At 27.6% G+C, this 19,078-nt stretch overlaps 1 protein-coding gene across 3 annotated transcripts in view; it reads right to left on the reverse strand.

Annotated features, from left to right (window-relative positions):
- LOC147802079 (ATP-dependent RNA helicase DDX19A-like) overlaps positions 1-19,078 on the reverse strand; it is a 201,113-nt gene that overhangs the window by 26,576 nt on the left and 155,459 nt on the right. For all 3 annotated transcript variants that reach the window (XM_087153149.1, XM_087153148.1, XM_087153147.1), the window contains one exon: positions 7,322-7,373. The gene's annotated coding sequence lies outside the window, so the exon portion shown is untranslated. The remainder of the gene's footprint in view (positions 1-7,321; positions 7,374-19,078) is intronic.

A 19,078-nucleotide genomic window follows, 5' to 3' on the forward strand; every position in this document is an offset into this window, starting at 1 on the left:
TATTTAATTAAAGTGGGGATGAAAAAATATTGAATTATAAGGTATGAATTTTTTTATACCATATTAATCTACATATTTTTCAATTGAAAAATCTCAAGTTTCAACTGTTTTTATTTATTAGAAGCTGAGAAAAATTAAAATTAATTATTTTTAAAAAAATAATTTGGCGACAATAAAGAAATAAGTGATTGGTGCGATTAATATTAAAATGTGATTAACTTGGGAGGAACTTGATTTCGCGCGCGTAGCGTAAAATTTCATTAATATTTTTTTTGCTAATAATCGTTTGCTAATCTTTTTATTTTTATTTCTTTCACACTATGAAATACGATGTTTCTTTTTTAGTCATTTAATAATTTATTTCCAATTTAGTAAAGAATTTTGAATAAAAAACACTTTATTCAACAAATGTCTATTTTTAAAAAAGCGTGCTTCTGATAAAATACACCAGATTGTGATTATTTAATGTGATTATTTTTTATTTTTCTTATTTTGTTTTTCAATAACTGATACAATTTCAATAATATACATACGTATGCATAGATTTGGAATAATAAATTTATCAATTTCTGGAATATATATTTTATAAATATTAATAAAAATACGTAGTCAACATTTTTAAACATCTCTCACAACATCGCAAGTTTCTCAACATCTTATAGGGTAAACTAAACAATGAAGGAACACATAAGCTTATCTTGCCTTTAAAAAAAATTCATAAAAATTTCAAAATTTGTAATTTTAGCTAAATGATGGCGTCGACATATTTGTTATTAAATGCAAATTATGTAAAAAAAGTTAGATAACTTACATAATATTGTTTTAAGCTTTTGGTGGTTTAAATAATAAGTAGTAAGATGACCAAGTGAAGGAACAGTTCTTACCAGTGAATAAACACTAAATTTTCCAGTGAATGAACACTTGATTTTGAGAATGTTTGATGCTCGTTAGGAATCCATAGGCCACACAAATGTATAAAAAAAAAATATTTTTCTTGGAATTACGACATATAACCATAGTTAATGTAGAAAATATTACTTTTTTTTCAGTAAAATATGTTTGAATAATGATATGAATATGAATGAATATTAAAATATGAAAGTAAAATATGTTTGAAAACATAATTTTAAAAAAATGTTTTTCATTTTTTCTCACAGTTTAATAGTCCGTTCTAAATTATGAATGTTTATCATTGTGTAATCCGATGATGTTTTTATTATTATTATAATTCGGTCATTTTTTTGTTTACTCTTTTCCCCATATTTTTTAAGCTTTTTTTTAAAAATCTTTTTAAGTATTTTTTTTTCTCTTCGTCATGAGTAATTTATTTCTTTTTCTTTTGATTTAACCTTCCTCTTTTTTCCAAATTTTGGGTCAATGTAAATGTATCTCCAAAATTTCTTTTGATTTTCCAGTTCAATTTCCAGAATTCCTCACTGGATAATAAATGAGAAAAAGGAGTTTCGAAGTTTGAGTAAAACCCATCTCTCATTGACTTATATCTAGTAGTTACTTATAAAACCAATTGTTTTTGCAACTAACAATGCCTCAAGAGGACTTATCTCAAAATCAGTTTTCAAGATACTTTCATTATTAATGTTAGTTGTCTCAGCTTCAGAGCCAAAATTTGATTATGCAATTGTTCTTTTTGAAATAAATTCTTCATTACTGAAGAAAGCTCAGGCTATTGGATATTTGGGAGATTAAACTTTTCTGTCAATGTTCCTTTAAAAATTTGCAACATAACTTGCGAGATTTCCATCTCAAGCTTCTGAAGAAATAGCGCATCGTTACTCTCAAAGCATGTGTTTTAATGATAAGTTGTCTTGCTCATTAACTCTTGGTGTCTGTTTTGCATGCATTTGTTACAGTCAACGTTTTCTACATCGAATGGAAAAATATCGCATTTCATAAAAGCATTTTAACTTCATCAGTTGATGCCTCAAATCTTATTTAAAAATGGATGTAAAATTTTCTAGACATATTGTTTTACAATTCTTTTGTTTTCAAGATCTAACGAGAGATTTCCATGAATTAAGTAGAAAACTAAACCAGAAAATTTGTTTTGAGGAACAAAACTTGCTCAGTGACAAATTGATATAAGATTTATACTTATCCAGAAGAAGCAAAATATGGAATTTGATTGCATTTTTAATTGGCCATGGGTAGAAACATTTGCAATACATTTGTAAAATGTTGCTGCGGTCATCGTTTCATTTCATGAATAGCTTTTTCCAATGAAATATGTAGCAGGGACTGATTCTGTAATATCTCAACGAATTCTTCTGTAAGGAAAAACTACCAATGGAGGTACTTTTTCCTTCCTAGGTACTTTAGAATATAAATCCTTATAATTTTTAAGGCCGAAGATTTTTCCCATTTAAGGGCAGTATTTAACTCTTGTTTCATTCGCATTGTAAATGCAATCACTTTATAAAAGGAAGCCCTCCTGAAGATTCCTCTGAAGTTCTTAAAACCTGTATTTCGAATATTATTCTCTAAGGGAAGTTTTGCCTTTTGAAATTATCTTCGCATTGCACTGAGTTATCGGTGGATATCACCTTAAAAAAAAACTTCATCCATTTTTCACCTAGATAATTGTCTTTAAATGGATTTTTCCTACCAGTTCCCGTTAGGACATTAAAGACGGCAATAAGATAATAATTTAGCTAATTATTGGCACAAAATCCTGCAAGGAAATTTTCCATTCAAGCTTTTATTATTATATTTAGTTGTTATATTTAGTTAATAAACATAGTTTATTAAGGTGTCTAAGGTATGATGTAATAACTAATCACTACATTTATAAAGATAAATAATAAATTAATTATTATTATAATTCTTTAAATAAATTTAGCAATTAAATTTGCATATTTAAATGAAATTGTTATAGGAACTATTCATACATCATTTAACTGAATTTTAGGAGTCCTCTATTTCGCTGAACTACTAATTATCCATGTAAAATCATATTTCACACATACTATTCATTCACTGGGAAATCTATTCTCAGTGAAGGAACATGCCTGTTCCTTCACTGGTTAGAAGTTGTTTTTTTTATTTTTAACATAATTTTGATTTATAATATGACAAAAGGTACAAGAAAATTAAAATTTTCCTTTATTTTCATTAACTTGAAAAAATCCCAGTAAAGGAACACTTGTTTATTCATTGGTTTTTCATCGTTCGGTAATCTAGTTAATAAACACCCCCTAATCTCAGTACTTGCTTATGTTATGATGCTTAAAATAAATAAAACGTAACTTCAATGACCATATTTTGAATTCTTTTTTTCACAATGAGAAAAAAAACATTATTATATGCAATTAATTGTAGTTTAAACGGATAACAACAAACACTGACCTTATAATTTTGTCAAAGAAACAAGGCTTTGAACAGATACTAACAAATTCAAAAACTTTTTCCAGAGAAGACTCAAAGACCAGGTAACTAAATGCATTGTTAGATGACTTCCTATTGTTAGGTAGTAAGCTACTGTTACCAATCAGTCTAAATTAAAACGTTTAAAATCTTATTTCTAAGAAATATCTATGAAATGCTCCTTCATTTGTTGGTTTACCCTATATCATCCTAATCTTAAAAGAAATTTCTGGAAGTGTATCGCAGAACTATTTTACCAACTATTTAATTAAATTTTAACATTTTAAAAATCTTATTCTTTACCATTTTTCATTTATTATTTGATTAATATACTAAAAAATGTTTTTAGAACTTTAATTTAGATTTTCTTTAATTTAGGTTTCCTTTTTAAATTATAGTCAAGTTTTTTTTAAAGAATTATTGTCTGCTAGCTAAGAATAATACCTTGTTAAGAAATTAAAAACATTTAGCTGTTTAAAATTATTTAAGGCAAAACAGCTGATTATTTACTTAGCATACAGTTTTCTTTTTGAAAAAAGAATATAAATTATTGATTGTCTTTTTTTTTGTTTCTTGAGACTTCAACTTAGATTATCTAAAATAGTTTTGATGTTTTATAAGTCACTACAAAGAGGATAAAGATACCGAACAGCTGTGGAATACGTAGCCAATTTTTTTAGTGTCTTAAAATATCTCAGTATCTTAAATGTCGTCCTACTATCTTGGTTGTGAAATTAAATTTTTAATTATCTGACCACGTGTGATTCACTAATTATTTCATTACATCTTTTACTCTTTATGATACCAACTAGATTTTTTTTCTGATAATATACTAATTTTAATTATTAATTATTATATTTAACGGTAATTTTGTTTAATTTTTTACTTAAGCATGATTTCCAAGATATTATTGTAGTATAATTTATTAACAGGAAAATGCCTTATTTTGTTAAGCAGGAAATACTAAAAATTGAAATTTGTAAGGATTCCGAAGCTGTGCCAATTTTAGAGTCATCTGATTTTTAAAAAAAGTGCTATAAAAAATACACAATTTTCAAACTTATTTTAATAAAAAAAATTTTAAAAAAAAACGTGGCAAGTTGGCTAACATACTTTTTACAGAAACTGTGAAAACTAATTTTTCCTATATTTCGTCAAAAGAGGATAAGAATGATATTGCTCCAAGGGACCTACTCAATAATTTAGCTATTTCCAGAATGAAATCTGTTTGATCGAAACATATTATTCCTTGAAAATTAAAGCGAGGGAAAAATTAACTTTTATTATTTATCTAAGCTTATTCCATTTATTTAATGATAGCGGTATTAAGGTTAAGGATATGCGTTGGAAGCTCCGTTTATTATTATACTATAAATGCATTAAATCATGTAGCTTGAATAATTTATTTTAAGTAAATTATTTAATAATTTTAAGCAAATAAGGGTGTAAAATTAAACTCGATCGAAATACTCCGAAAGTATACCCTGAAATATATGTAGAATAAACTTTGGAATCGATATATAAAAAATACCTTTTCAAACAACTTCGAGTAGGACGGAAACGCTATTTTTTAAAAAAGTTGTCCTGGTAACTATTTAATTTCGATTCCTGGTACTAGGGGACATTCCATTTTCACATTCGACTTTTGAAATTTCAATTGTAAACGGAATTTTTTTATGATCTTAAATTAAAATGTTAAGGCTTGCAGCAAAAAAAAAAATAATTTTCTTTTACTGCATTGATTTTTTTACAAAGTAGTGAATTATTATTTTTTCAATCTAAGAACCAGTGCCTATAACATATGTAAAACTTATTTTAATATCGAGTGAAATAATTTAATATGTTGTGTAACTAAATGGATAATCCCAAGAAACTGAATCGAAAATATAAAAACTTCATTGATTTAAAAAAAATAATAGATGATAATAAAAATAGACATGTTTTCAGCGTCCAATAATAAAAGTCACAAGTTATCCAAGCCTGACAAGTCTTGAGAATGGGCGATTATATTTGAAATCTCGAAACATGTCGACTTTTACTTCCCTCTTCATATGTTTTGAAGCCATTTGAGTTTTTATCGTCAATTATACTGCTTTACATTTGGATCTTGATCATTATTTTGATAAGGATTTTACACTCGTTAAAGTAAACATATGCATTTTAATATTTTATCAGGATTCATGTGGTCTTTAAAAACGTAGGAACATCAATATTGTAAAAGTTATATTTAACTTAAAAATTTACAATTTGACACCAGATATTTTGAGTTAATGAAATTAAATATTTTATCTTTTAAGTTTTTGTGCCCCCATTTCAGTATCTTAAGGATCTTACGAGCTCTGTTTAAAAAGAGAGCATCAGATATATATAAGAAAACAAAAATAACCATAGTAGCAGTATTTGGTGGTAAATGTAGCTTATCGTAAATGAAGAATATGCTGTGCGACATTTTATGGTAAATTTGCGAACGTATAAGTTTCAGAATGTATCGAAACATGAGGATGCTATTTGCTAATCATCTTTATCCAAAGAAAACGATGTAACCTAAATATCTAGTAGAATGAAGCGATTTTTTAAACAATGAATCCTACAATATGCAACATATTATTTCAATATCTTCTTCTTAAACATAACATATTTCAATCTTTTTAAAATGCCACTAAACATTCAGCAATTCCTTGAGTTATAGAAAAAAGAAATATCGTAAATTATAGAAAACCTTGTGAATGTGCTTTAGAATTATTATACAATCTACATTTTGTTTTTCAAGCACTTTTTTTTTCTTCACACTTTCTTGCCTAGAAGACTCGATTAAAGCTGTAAAAATGATTATCCCTAAAATTTTGTATATAGCTATAATTATGTTCATTTGATTTTAGTATAAAATCCTCGAATAAATATAGTAAAAACAGTGTAATCTAAATAATATCAGATAAAAAGTTCATGTATGTAAATTCTAAAAACTATCATAAATAATTTATAAATCGATTCAAATTTACTTTTCAAAGGAGATTAAAATAATTTTTTTTTTTTGCTTTTTGGACAGAAATCCCCTAAAAAAATTGTTTATTGCCAAGAAACTTCGAGATATTTTCTATTAACAATAAATTAAACCTCTCCGAGCAATCACTGAACATTATTTCAATTTTTTTACTATCAAAGCTTGGTTGCGTAGCAACCTAGTAAAACTAAGCACTCCTCTTTTGAATTAGTCAATGGGTTATCTTAAAATATTTATTTGCGCAGGCGACTTTTTTTGGCGGTTTTCTGGACTATCGCCAAATATATAAACCTTTATTGCGGCTCAATTTACCACCCAATTTTTTTAAAATTTTGTCTACCCCCCCTAATCCAAGTGTCTAGATTCCAAATATGTAAAAAAAAAAATATATGTTTATTCAGAGAAAGTACGTTTTTGTGTCTGATTTCGTAACTTAATTAATAGTTAGCACTAATTAATTAACATATTTGAGGTCACCCCCAGAAACCATTAAGATTGACACTTAGTTCGTGAAAATCCGATCATTAGAAAGAAAGTTATTCAGGGTGATTCGTTTTTTTTTTGCGGACTGTACATATGGAAGATCTACCTCCCTTTGAAATCAGACGATATGTTTGTTCAAAGAAAGTACGTTTTTGTGTCAGATCTCGTAACTTAAAATGAATGAATTAATGTTTGAACAAATTAATTGGCATGTTTGAAAGGACCCCCTCGAATCATTCAGAATGAGACCAAGAGAGAGAAGATCCAAACATTAGATCAAAAATTATTCAGAGTGGTCCATTTATTCTTTTTTTGTACACTGTAAAGCAGAATTCATGTTGCAGTAGTTATCCATTTGTGTTGCAGTTTTGAAAAGAAAATATTGAAAATTTTAAATTTTTGGTCAAAACACATAAAGGTATCAAAATAAATAAAACATGAAAATTATATTCTTACCTAAATTTTGTTGCACTACGTTATTCAGCTCAATCGACATCATAAGTCTCTCCTATAACAAAAATAAGTGCTATAGTAGAACCATACTTCAAAAAAAGCAGTCTAAATCGTACACTAAAAAATGCATGGTATGTCACAATTCCATTTCTTATTTAAAAGTTGCATTCTTATCTGCTTTTTAAAATCTTAAACAAAAAAATATTTAGTTTCTTAATTTATTATTTTATTCCTTTGCAGTGCTCGCCACTCTCACCAGTATTTTAACTCACGCCAACTTGGCGAGTAAAGGTTTTTTTTTATTAATTTTATTTTATAACCTTCGTTGAACAGCCGACCCAATTTTATGGGTTTACGACAACTAATGTTCAACTCCGTAGCCTTGTCATTTTGAACCCAATCCAGAAGACAAGGGAACTCCTGGATCAAATATTGGAAGAAATTTGCCTTCGAGGAGGACTTTTTATGGAACTAACCCCCATTTGCGTTACATGGAGAAGAAAACCACGAGAACCTCCCACGGTTAGTCTGACGGCAAAGGGACTCCGATCTGTTCACCACTGAGGATATTTCACGTCAGCACTGTGGTCGGTACAATACAAGCCGGATATGTAATTCGTATCGACTGGGATTCGAACCCGGTTCGCCGAATTGGAAGGCAAACGCTCTATTTGATTTCTAACGAACTATGGTAGAAACTATGATGAACAAACCATCAAAACAAGTTGCTATTCTTATGTTGGACCATCATAAATCGGTGAGAATTTCTACATTGGGGTGATTGTTACTTATGTTGGTTACCAACAAAAAATAGAATGGTTCATGATGAAATTATTGATGGCTACCATCAAGATTATGTTGGTTCATTAAGAGAAAACTATCAAAAATTGCGACTTGGGCTCTTAGCTAACTCTTTTTGGATAAAAAGTTTTGTTTGGTTGGAATAGGCTAATATTTTCTCATAGTGAGCTAACACTCGGAGGTAAAATTTAGTTTTGCGGTAGCCAATTTCACAATTAAGCCTTAATGTTTTAAAGACAAATCTTGTTTCGGATCATGGGCTAACGAAAACTTTTGGATGATTACCCATTTTCAATAAAGAGCTTAAACTAGGAGAAAAATCCTCTTGTACCCCTAGCCATCAGGCTAACCATGGGTAGTTTTCCTCTCTATGTAACGCAAATGCTGGTTAGTTCCATTTAAAAGGCCTCCACGAAGGCAAAATTTCTCCCAATACTTGACCCAGGACTTCCCTAGTCTTCAGTATTGGGTTTAAAATTACAAGGCTACGCAGTTGAACATTGGTAGCCATAATGGATAGCCCAAAAAAATTGGGTCGGCTGTTCAACGACGGTTATAAAAAAAAATAATATTATTTTAGCTAGCAAAGAAGTGTTTTCGCTAAAAAACACTTAGGTTTTCTTTTTTTTTCTTTCAAAAAAACAAAAAAACTTTTTAGCGGGTAGGCTAATGAAAAGCTTTTGTGAGCAAGCATAGGATTTCTATATCCTCATATAAAGCCAATTCGGAATTGTAAAAACTTTTAATTAGAAATTTAAGAGGCAAATTTTGATCTTGTTACTGAATTTAGTTGAATTCTGTTAATTAAAATATAATAAGTATAGAAATCATTTACAATGAGCGAAAAAAATGCGTTTCACAGAAGCTTTTTTTCCAACACAATTTTTTCTAAAAAACTGTACCAATAATTTTCCGTGTACAAATATTAATGTTAAAAAACTTTGTAGACTAACTACCACTACAATTTTTCAATTCCGATTCACAAGTATATAAAACATGTTAACTCGATTCTATCTTGATGTTCGCTTTGACAGATAACACTGAAACTTCCGCTAACATGCTCCTCACATTGGACGCCTTCGAACACGCCTATCTTGATAGTCGCATTCACTTCGATTTGAACACGCCTGCTTCTAACAACACGTCTACCTCTCACTGAAACACTCACTTCGATTTGAGTACTTCTAGTTTGATGGATAGAAGACAGACAAACAGTTGACTTTCTATTTGCAAATGCGACATTATCCTCCTCGCTTTGTTGCTGCTCAGTCTCGATCACACACTACGGGGAGCAGTAAACACTGCTAATAGAAACAGATGAGTGATCAGCGACACAACAGTGATCTTAACACAGCTCTTTAAATCACCGCTTAAAATCCGGTGATCCTAATACAGCACTCCCGGCCTCTCATAAAAAAAGCAATAAATCATACACTGCTTATTGCTGTTTTTATGAGATTGCTGTTTCATGTTTTTATTCATAGAATTCTATCCCAAATAAAATTCTGGTGGGGGAGTAATGTAGCGTAGCTACCTCAACAATTATTCAATACCAATTCACTAGTACATAAGTATTCAAAACTTTTATCACCACAGGCCACTAAAGGAGGGAGCAGATAATTCAAATATATCTAATTAGAATGTCTAATTAGTTTTAGTTCATAAAACAGTTAACTCCCAGCATTTTAGTCTTCTAAAAAAGTTTCTTTTTCCTCCCGAAAAGATAAATGATAAAAAAAACTAAATTGTTTCATCATCAGCATTTATATAAAATAAATGAAACAGTCTTACACACCGTAATGTTATAATGAATATAGGTATTTATGATTAGAACTGTAGTATTACATTCCGAAAATAAAAATTTTAATTATTTTCATAATATCAGCTAACAGAATCATAGCTTTTTATTTTAATTCTTTTCTCTCTAATCTTATCAAACGTATAAACCGAATACTGCCCTAGCGTCTTCTTAAAAGACAGTAAAAAAAATTTCATTATTCGAACTTATTTTGCGTAAACAAAATAGTTCTACCAACGAGAATGTATTAATATAAATATTTATATTTGGCTTTCTAATCATAAAAGTTGTAACATTTGTTTTAACGTTAAAGTGAACGATACAAATAAATTTACTACCACTTTTTTAAATTCGGTATTTTTTATACGTTAGTTTCTTTTTGTGGACAAGCTTAAAAAAGTAAAGGCAAAGTTAAAAGGAAAACATTCAGGCATTCTAAGTTTTTATACAGTTTCTATATTGTACAAAAAAATTGCAATTGTGATTTTAGAAGTAAAAATATTAAGTTTAGAAGTAGAGATAATTTTATTTATAAGAATCTCTTCATTTGAGAGCCCTGTCAAACATTGAAACTAAACATCTTTCGAGTTTACGAACGCTTTATTTTTATTATTTTTTTAGTGTGCCTTTTCTTAAGTCAGCTAAGCACTTTTAAGAAATTAACCGAATACTTTTAAAGACCGACCTGTTTTCGAAATCATCCATTTAATATATTTTAAGAGCTTGAAAAAGAGTGTGTTTTAAAAGTTCTTATTTATAATTAAATAATTATTTTATTTCACATTTTTTATTTCATTTTCCCCTTCATATTTTATCGCTAAGCATGAGTCCCATTTGCTTTGTCAAAATGAAGGTAAAACCCTACCTGTTTCTCGCCGAGGAGACGGTATATGGGTGATTCTCACGAAATATGACAATTCACTTTCCCTTACTCCAAGATCTAATACTATAATACTAAAAAAACTGTTTTTAACGAAATTTATAAATAGTATTTCTGTTAGCATTTTAAAATGACTTTGCACTAGTATTGACTGTTTTGTATAGTTAAAAAATTTAATTGAACTTCAAAATGTAATTTTCTTGGTATGTCCCAAACAATGTTTCCAGTAATAACTAGCTTCAAAACTTCCCATAAATTTTTCAATATCTATTTTTTTTATCTCAACCGGTGTAAGCATTTCCAGAATATCCGCATAGGGTATTATTTACAAAAACTTCGTTTTAAATATTTTTTTCTGTCAATAATTTTTTTGTCCCAAGAAAATACCATTTTCCTGGCTACTTTTATTTAGTGGTTTATAACCAAAATAGATAGAGCCAGCGATCAATATCTTATGTTAATAGAGTGATTAGATGCCCTCCTATATGAATATATCTTGTTGCATGAATAAAGAACCAATTTTCTGGTTCAAAATCTATTTCAAAAAGTTTTTCAAGGTGAGTAGGTTTTTGTGTTGTCATTTTCCTGTTTTCGTGAAATCATTGATAACATAAACTACATAGATTTATCTGAGTTATTTTAAGAAACCCTGTTGTTTTCTGCAGAATATAAACGTCTTAGGCCAAAATATTAAATTAAAATTAAGTTATATGCTATAAAATGGCGAATTTGTCATTATCCTGGCTGTCATTTTCCAGGCTTATGAATGCCAGAACAGTGACTAATATTATAGAAGTTATTTATGTTTCATGTATAAAAGTAAAGTTTATTTATACATATTTACGTATCTAGCATTGCAAGCTAGGCAAGTGAGGTATCGTATATGCTAAATCGAATAAAACCAAGCTCTCAGATTTAATACTTCAGCAATTCAAAAATTTATAAAAGTTTCCCGTGTAGAAAGAACAATTTTTTTACTTTGACTTATACCACTTTATGCAACTGACATTGCTATCTAGACAAGTGAGACTTTTCTTCCTATTTAATTTTTTATGGTTAATCCCGTAAAGTAGTCGTTTGAAATAATTGTTTAGAAGAAATAAGGATTTAGTGTATGAAATATACAACTTTAGACTTACCTTTTAGTCATAAGATATTTATAACATCAGAACGAATCAACTATCAAAGCAATTAAATTTTTTTCTTAAAATTTAGCCTAAAAATACATAATAAATAATGACGAACTTGTCTATACAATAATGTCTCAGAATTTTATTGTCATAAAATGGTTTACATTGCATTAACTGCAAATATTATCATGAATATCACTTTCATGAAATACCAATTTTTTTCAAATTGTTGTCAAAAACACAAGAAGATTTTCAATCTCATGCTTACAATTTATTATTGTAAAATTTTACATACTCATTATTTATGTAAGACAATTTAATTAAAATTTTGCAGGATTTATTTTAGGACAAATTTGTAACGTGTTAATTTACGCACTAAACAAATTCAAATTTATTAATAGCTAGAAAAACAAACAATATTTTATTAATAGCATACTTTTTATGTACCCTGCTATTTTTGTTATAGGCTCTTTAAACGTATTTTGCCTTTTAAATTATGCAAGAATCAATTAAAAAATGTCAATACTTAGAACTTTATTCATTTTCATTTTTAATTTTATTTTCAATTTCAATCATAAAAACAATATTACAACTCTTTCCTTCTACACCAGACAAACCTTTCATGCTTCCACAAAATATCAGAAATAGAAGAAAGAAATTACTATCATGATAAAATTTTCCCCACACATTATTTAGAATGAGGGAGATTATAAATATATTAATTTGAAATCAGTTAAGCCTTCAGGTATCCCTCGGAAACTTATTTGAAGTTTGATAGATATTTTGATTATAGTTCAAAGATTATTCTATATACGAATGAAAGAAGGGAGGTATATTTGGTTTTGTAGTTTTTATGTTTGGATTGAAATTTGTTTTAAAAAAATAAATGGTATTTATAAATGAAGACTATTGAAAATGAAAGTATATTGAAAAATTAATAAGGTAAACTTACATACTAACTGCCATTGAAGAAAAGTAAAATATCAATAGTTAACTTTGAATAATAAAAAAAAAAACATTCTTCAAATTTGTTTTATGAGTATGATGTAACAATTATTTGTTCGCATTAAACTAGGGGTGCACAACCTGCGACCCAAGGGCCAAATGCCGCCCTTAGACTGCTGAAGTGCGGCCCGCGAGAGCTTCTAAGCACAGTAAAAAGGAATTTAAAAATGGCAATTTTTAATCGCATTTTTAAGTCATCACGTTTTGACACAATCAATTTTAACAGATTCTTTAGTAAATAGAAGATTTTATCGTAAATATAAATGATTTTTTTTAAACAGTTATTTCCGCTTTTCTACGTGATTTCGAAAACCCGGAATTTTTATTACGACGCGAGTTTCAGATCGCAAATTTAAATAATCACTTTTTGTGCACTTTATTTGTAACGATTTCATCGCAAATCTAAGAGATATTTTATCTTTTTTTCTGCAATTCTTGCTATTTTTTTTCAACAATTTTTTTCGCCAGTTATTGCTATGCGTTCCCACGTATTATAAGAAATTCCAATTGTTCTATTACGACATACAAATTTTAAATCATGCTTTTGACACGCTTTATTTGTGATGAGTTCAGCATAAATATATTTTTCCCAATTATTTCTATACTTTTCCACGTTATTTTGACAATCCTGTTATTTAACTAGATGTTATTACGACACGTGACTGTTAATCGCGCAATTAAATAATCCCTTTTTGATACGGTATTTCAGTACAGTTTCATCGTAAATCCTAGTTATTTCTCCTTCGTTTTTATTTCCGCAACGAATATGATTTGGTCGAATATGGTAATGAATTGTGATTTGATCAAAAATCAAATATTCGGCAAAAAAAAGAAAAAATCGACTGAACGCCGTACACTTGGGGCCAAATAGCAAAATCTTTTAGCAGCATAGCAACACTGAAACTAAAATTTCAATTCTCAGAATAATATTTCCTGGAAAAATGTATTCATAAATTAACTCCAAAAAATAAGGTCAATCAAGAATGTTTTTGAAAATGTTGAAAAGCGAAACAGAGAACATAAAAATCGATCTTAATTTTTGGAAAAAAATTTTAAAGCTGAACATCTCAGTTTTTCAATTACCAGAAAAAGCCAAGAAAAAAGAATTAAGTTAACAGAAATGCTATTAAAAATTACTGCGTTATAAGGAAAACGTCTAAAAAAAGTTTTTTTTTATTTAAAGAAAACAAAAAGATAGAAAAAAAAACGTTCTTAATTTTTTAAATGAAAATTTTATGCCGAAAATCTCAATTTAAATGTTTCTCATTGCCATAATTTTAGAAGAAACAAAATTGCTATAAAATAAATTTTATTAGTAACTTTATTTTCAAAGAAAATGCTACGTCATATTAAAAATACCTAAAAAAAGAAAAACAGAAAAAACAAATTTTTCTTAGTTCCTGAAACAAAACTTTAATACTGAAAATCATACTTTTCTATGTTACTGGTTATTTATATTACAGTACAGGGAAATAGTGATAATAAATTAATAGTATGAGACGTTCTGTTAAAATGCTGGGTTATAATAAAAACAGCGAAATATGGAAAAAAATCCTTCTCAATTCTCGAAGTATCGAAAAAAGGACAAAATTGACTTGTCTGATTATAAATTTAAAAAAAAGTAATATCTATAAAAATTCAAAAATGAAAAAAAACTTGGAAAAATACATTTTTAAAAAATATTAAGAAGGGTCAAATACTCGTTACATCCCTCCCTACTTTAAATGCAATGTTATTGCAACTTGAGAAATTCATAAAATGACGGAAAACGTGAATTTTTAAACTACTCACTGTTTGTAGTTTAGATTTCAATTTTTTGTTGCTTAAGTGATGTTTTTCGATAAAAAAAAAGGAAAATGATTACGATTTAAGAAAATCTAATAATTAATAATATAATAAAGTACATTGCAAAATAAGCATTGAATTTTATTTTGAACTATCAAAGTTTTGTTTTTATTTTAGGCTTTTGTTTAAAACCCATAAATTTTCTTCAATTAAAATATTTAATTTGAATTTATATTACTTAATTAGGACTAAACTTTTTCCTACTTTCATTCTGTGTCATTGCAGTTTTTTTTATTTATTCGAATTTAATTCTAAAATGAATTTTCGTATTGCATGATATGATAGAAAAAACATTTCTTTTCTTCAATGTTTATTTATTTTGATAAATATATTGTTCATATGATAAAAATACGAAGTTGTTTTTTTTTGTAAAAAAAAGTATAAGTTTTTTTATTTTTGAATGAATTTCAATAATGGAACACTACTAAGTTATTGATATTACTAAGTTAATTGATAAAAAAAAAATGGAACGCTAATGTTTAAATAAACATTACTACATTTGTCATTAACATGTCTAAATACATCTGCGGCCCTTCGTTAGCCAACCTGCTGTGCAAGTGGCCCTTTACTCAAAAAACTTTGTGCAACCCTACATTAAACTAATAACATTAAAACGTATTATAATTTTTTCCAATCAAAACTTTCATTACTTTTCATAGAAATAATTTTTAAATTAATATAGAGGAAGGATTTTTTTGGCATTTCACATTAAAATAATAGCCAAGCATCTCGCCAAATTTTGTTGCATTATTATTTTAAAATATAAAACATAAGAGATTGCATTTCTTAATTTTAAATTTTAATCCTTATTTCTGTTGATTAAAAAAACATGTTTTCTATTGTTTGGAAAAAAATGTAATTTTCCTTAAGAATTCTTTAGTTTTTGAATCGCTTATTTTAATGCAAGTTAGAAAATTCAGAAAACATGCTCGGTAAATATTTACCTTGTCCCCTACAAAGTCACCCCATTTTATGGTAATTATTAAAAAGTTTTTTTTTAAAAAAAGGTAGTGAATATATTATATAAAAATAATGTTTAAAATTAAAAATTCCACACTTCAAACTGCTCTATATTCTACAATCCCTTTCCTTTTTATTTTCTTATCTGCTTCTGCATTCGTCCCCTCTCTGTTTTGGTGTATTTTGATTAGCATAATATTTTGTTTATCATTATTCAAAGTTAACACATATTTATCTATAGATACTTTACTTTCCTGTAATGGTAGCAAGTACATAATTTTACCTTACTAATTTTTCAATATAGTTTTTTCAATAGAACGAAAAATGTGTTATAAATGCAAAATTTTGTTGCATTATTATAAAGTATAAAATATAATAAAGATTGTGTTTCTTTATTTTTAAATTTTAATATTTCCCTTTAATTTTTATACCTGTTGAATGTAAAAGCATGTGTTTGATTTTTGAAAAAGTTTAATTTTTTTTATTTGTGAAATAGTTATTTTATATTTCCTACGAATTACTTTAAATTTTAGAAAAGCTTATTTTAAAACTAGAAAACTCAGAAAACATGTGTGGCAAATATTTACCTTATCTCTCACAAAGTTACCCCATTTTTCAGTAATTTTTAAAAATACAAATTCTTAATACATTCATCCCCTCTTTTGTTTGGTGTACGATGATTTGCATAATATTTTGTTCATTATTATTCAAAGTTAACTATAGATACTTTAATTTTTATTTATACTTTACATTTATCTATTAATCCTTTACTATCCTACAATGTAAGTAAGTATGTAAGTTTAAATTACTAATTTTTCAATATAGTTTCATTTTCAATAGTCTTCATTTATAAATACCATTTATTTTTTAAAAGAAATTTCAGTCTAATCATAAAAACTATAAAACCAATTATACCTCCCATCTTTCATTAGTTGTATAGAATATAATCTTAGAACAATAATCAAAATATCTATCAAACTTAAAGTAAGTATCTGAGGGATACCTGAAGGCTTAACTGATTTCAAATTAAAGGCATTTAATCTCTTTTAGTCTAATAATGTGTTGATAAAATTCTATCATGATAGTAATTTCTTTCTTTTATTTCAGATATTTTGAGGAACCCTGTTAGGTTTGTCTGGTGTAAAAGAAAAGAGATGTAATATTGTTTTTAAGATTGAAATTTAAAAACAATAATTCAAAATTGAAAATACACTTGTTAGTAAATGTTTTACTTTTTACACTGATTCTTGTGTTATTTAAAATGTAAAATACGCTTAAGGCCTATAAGAAAAATAATAGGGTACATAAAACAATTTCTCCTAATGCAACATATTTTTTTTCTAGTTCTTAATACATTTGAATTTATATAGTATGTGTTACAATAAATTTGTCCTAAATTATGTCCTGTAATTTTTAATTAAATCATCTTATACCAATAATTAAATTCCTAAATTTTACAATAATAAGTAAATATGACATTGAATTCAGGAAAACCAATCCTCTTTTATTTAATTTTTTTTTACATTTCCCGCATTAAACCTTCATTTCTTCTCAGAAATTATATCAAAGGACTATTTTACCGGATTAAGAGTAAAAAATTAAATTTGAAGTAATGCCTCACTTGTCTAGATAGCAATGTCAGTTGCATAAGGTGTTGTAAGTCTAAGTCGAAAAATTGTACTTTCTGCACATAAAACCTTAATAAATTTTCGAACTGCTATACTATTAAATCAGACAGATTGGTCTTATTCTCATTCGATTTAGCGCAATGATATGCATAGGTAACGATATCTTACTTGCCTATTTAGCTACGTTAGATACGTTAATAGATATAAATAAAAAACTGTACTTTTATACATAAAACACAAGTAACTTTTATAATATTGGTCACTTCATTCAATTTAAAGAAATCGTAAAAATACTAGATAGTATTTAAGACTATCCTATTTTTATAAATGCAACATGAAATACATTGTTAATATCAATTCCATATTTAAGAGCTAGAAATTATAATTCTTTTTATACTATGGAGTTCCACTAACGCGGAAGTGAAGTTTTCAAAATTTCTATTTGCAGCTGAATAAAGAAGTTATAAAATGCAAAAAATTAAACGGGTATCAATTCAGCATCTTTCCACAAACTGTTTTTCAAGCTTTTAAAATATATTAAATGGATTATTTCAAAAACAGGTTGGTCATTTAAAGCCTTCAGTTTATTTTTAAAATCCTAAAAGCATTCGTAAACTCGAAAGATGTTAAGGCTCAATATTGGACAGCAGGGGTGAAAGCGAGACGGAAAAGAGGAAAGGCTGGTAGTAAAACCATTTCAGTTATAGCTAGTTTTGGGGAGTTTTTCAACAATATCTACTTCATCTTGGAAAAGAAGCAGTTTTATATATATGCCAGAATTATAAAAGAAATCTTGATAGTTACAGATATTTCATTTTTTTCGAAAAAAATGCTGGAATGAAATGTTTTACGTACCAGGTTTTTCTGTTTTCCGTCTTGCTATATAAGGGCTTTCACCCATGTTGGACAGGTTCTCATTAACAAACAAAGTCGACACTGCTTCTAAGTTTAATATTTTTACTTCTAAAATTACAATTACCATTTTTTTTATTTCATGTATTTCGGAAGCTGTATAAAATCCAAGCACGTCTGAATGTTTTCCTTCAAATTTTATGTGTTCTTGAGACATAAAGTGGCTGTTACGAAAGTTTCCGGGTTATCCGAACCCCAGCCAAATTGTTTAAAGTCGTTGCAAAATCTAGATCATAAACGATGTTTCTTGCTTTTTAAAATTTATCATCAGATGTTTCAGATCTCCACAATAGTTTAGAAAGTCTCTTCATGTAAAAAAAAATCTGATAAGTACGACAAGAAATTTATGTAAATTCAGGCGGTTACAAACTTAGAAAAACTTCAAGTCGTACTTTGATATGTACGTACTTAGACCAACAGTTTACTATCCTCGTTTTTTGGCAGAACTTTCGAAATCCAGAGTTCCTCATTCTCAGTGAGAAGTTCCCCAGAAAATTTTTATTTAAAAAGTGTTTCAAAAACTAAAAATTTTAAGTTTTCCCTCAAGAAGTAACCAACGTATGAAAAATACCGAATTTAAAAAAAGTGGTAGTAAATTTATTTATACCGTTCACTTTAACGTTGAAATAAATGTTACAACTTTCATGATTACAGAGCCAAATATAAATATTTACATTATTAATACAGGATGCGCAGCCAAATTTTTCAACAAAAAATAAGTTTTTTCAAGCACTCAAAAAGTATTTTTTTAACACTGTAAAAGAATGACATCATTAGCAGGGGTCTGTCCAGACATTTTGT

The sequence above is a fragment of the Parasteatoda tepidariorum genome, chromosome 10 (genome assembly GCF_982258835.1).
Source record: "Parasteatoda tepidariorum strain Cologne lab strain chromosome 10, Ptep-v5.0, whole genome shotgun sequence".
NCBI lineage: Eukaryota > Metazoa > Arthropoda > Arachnida > Araneae > Theridiidae > Parasteatoda > Parasteatoda tepidariorum.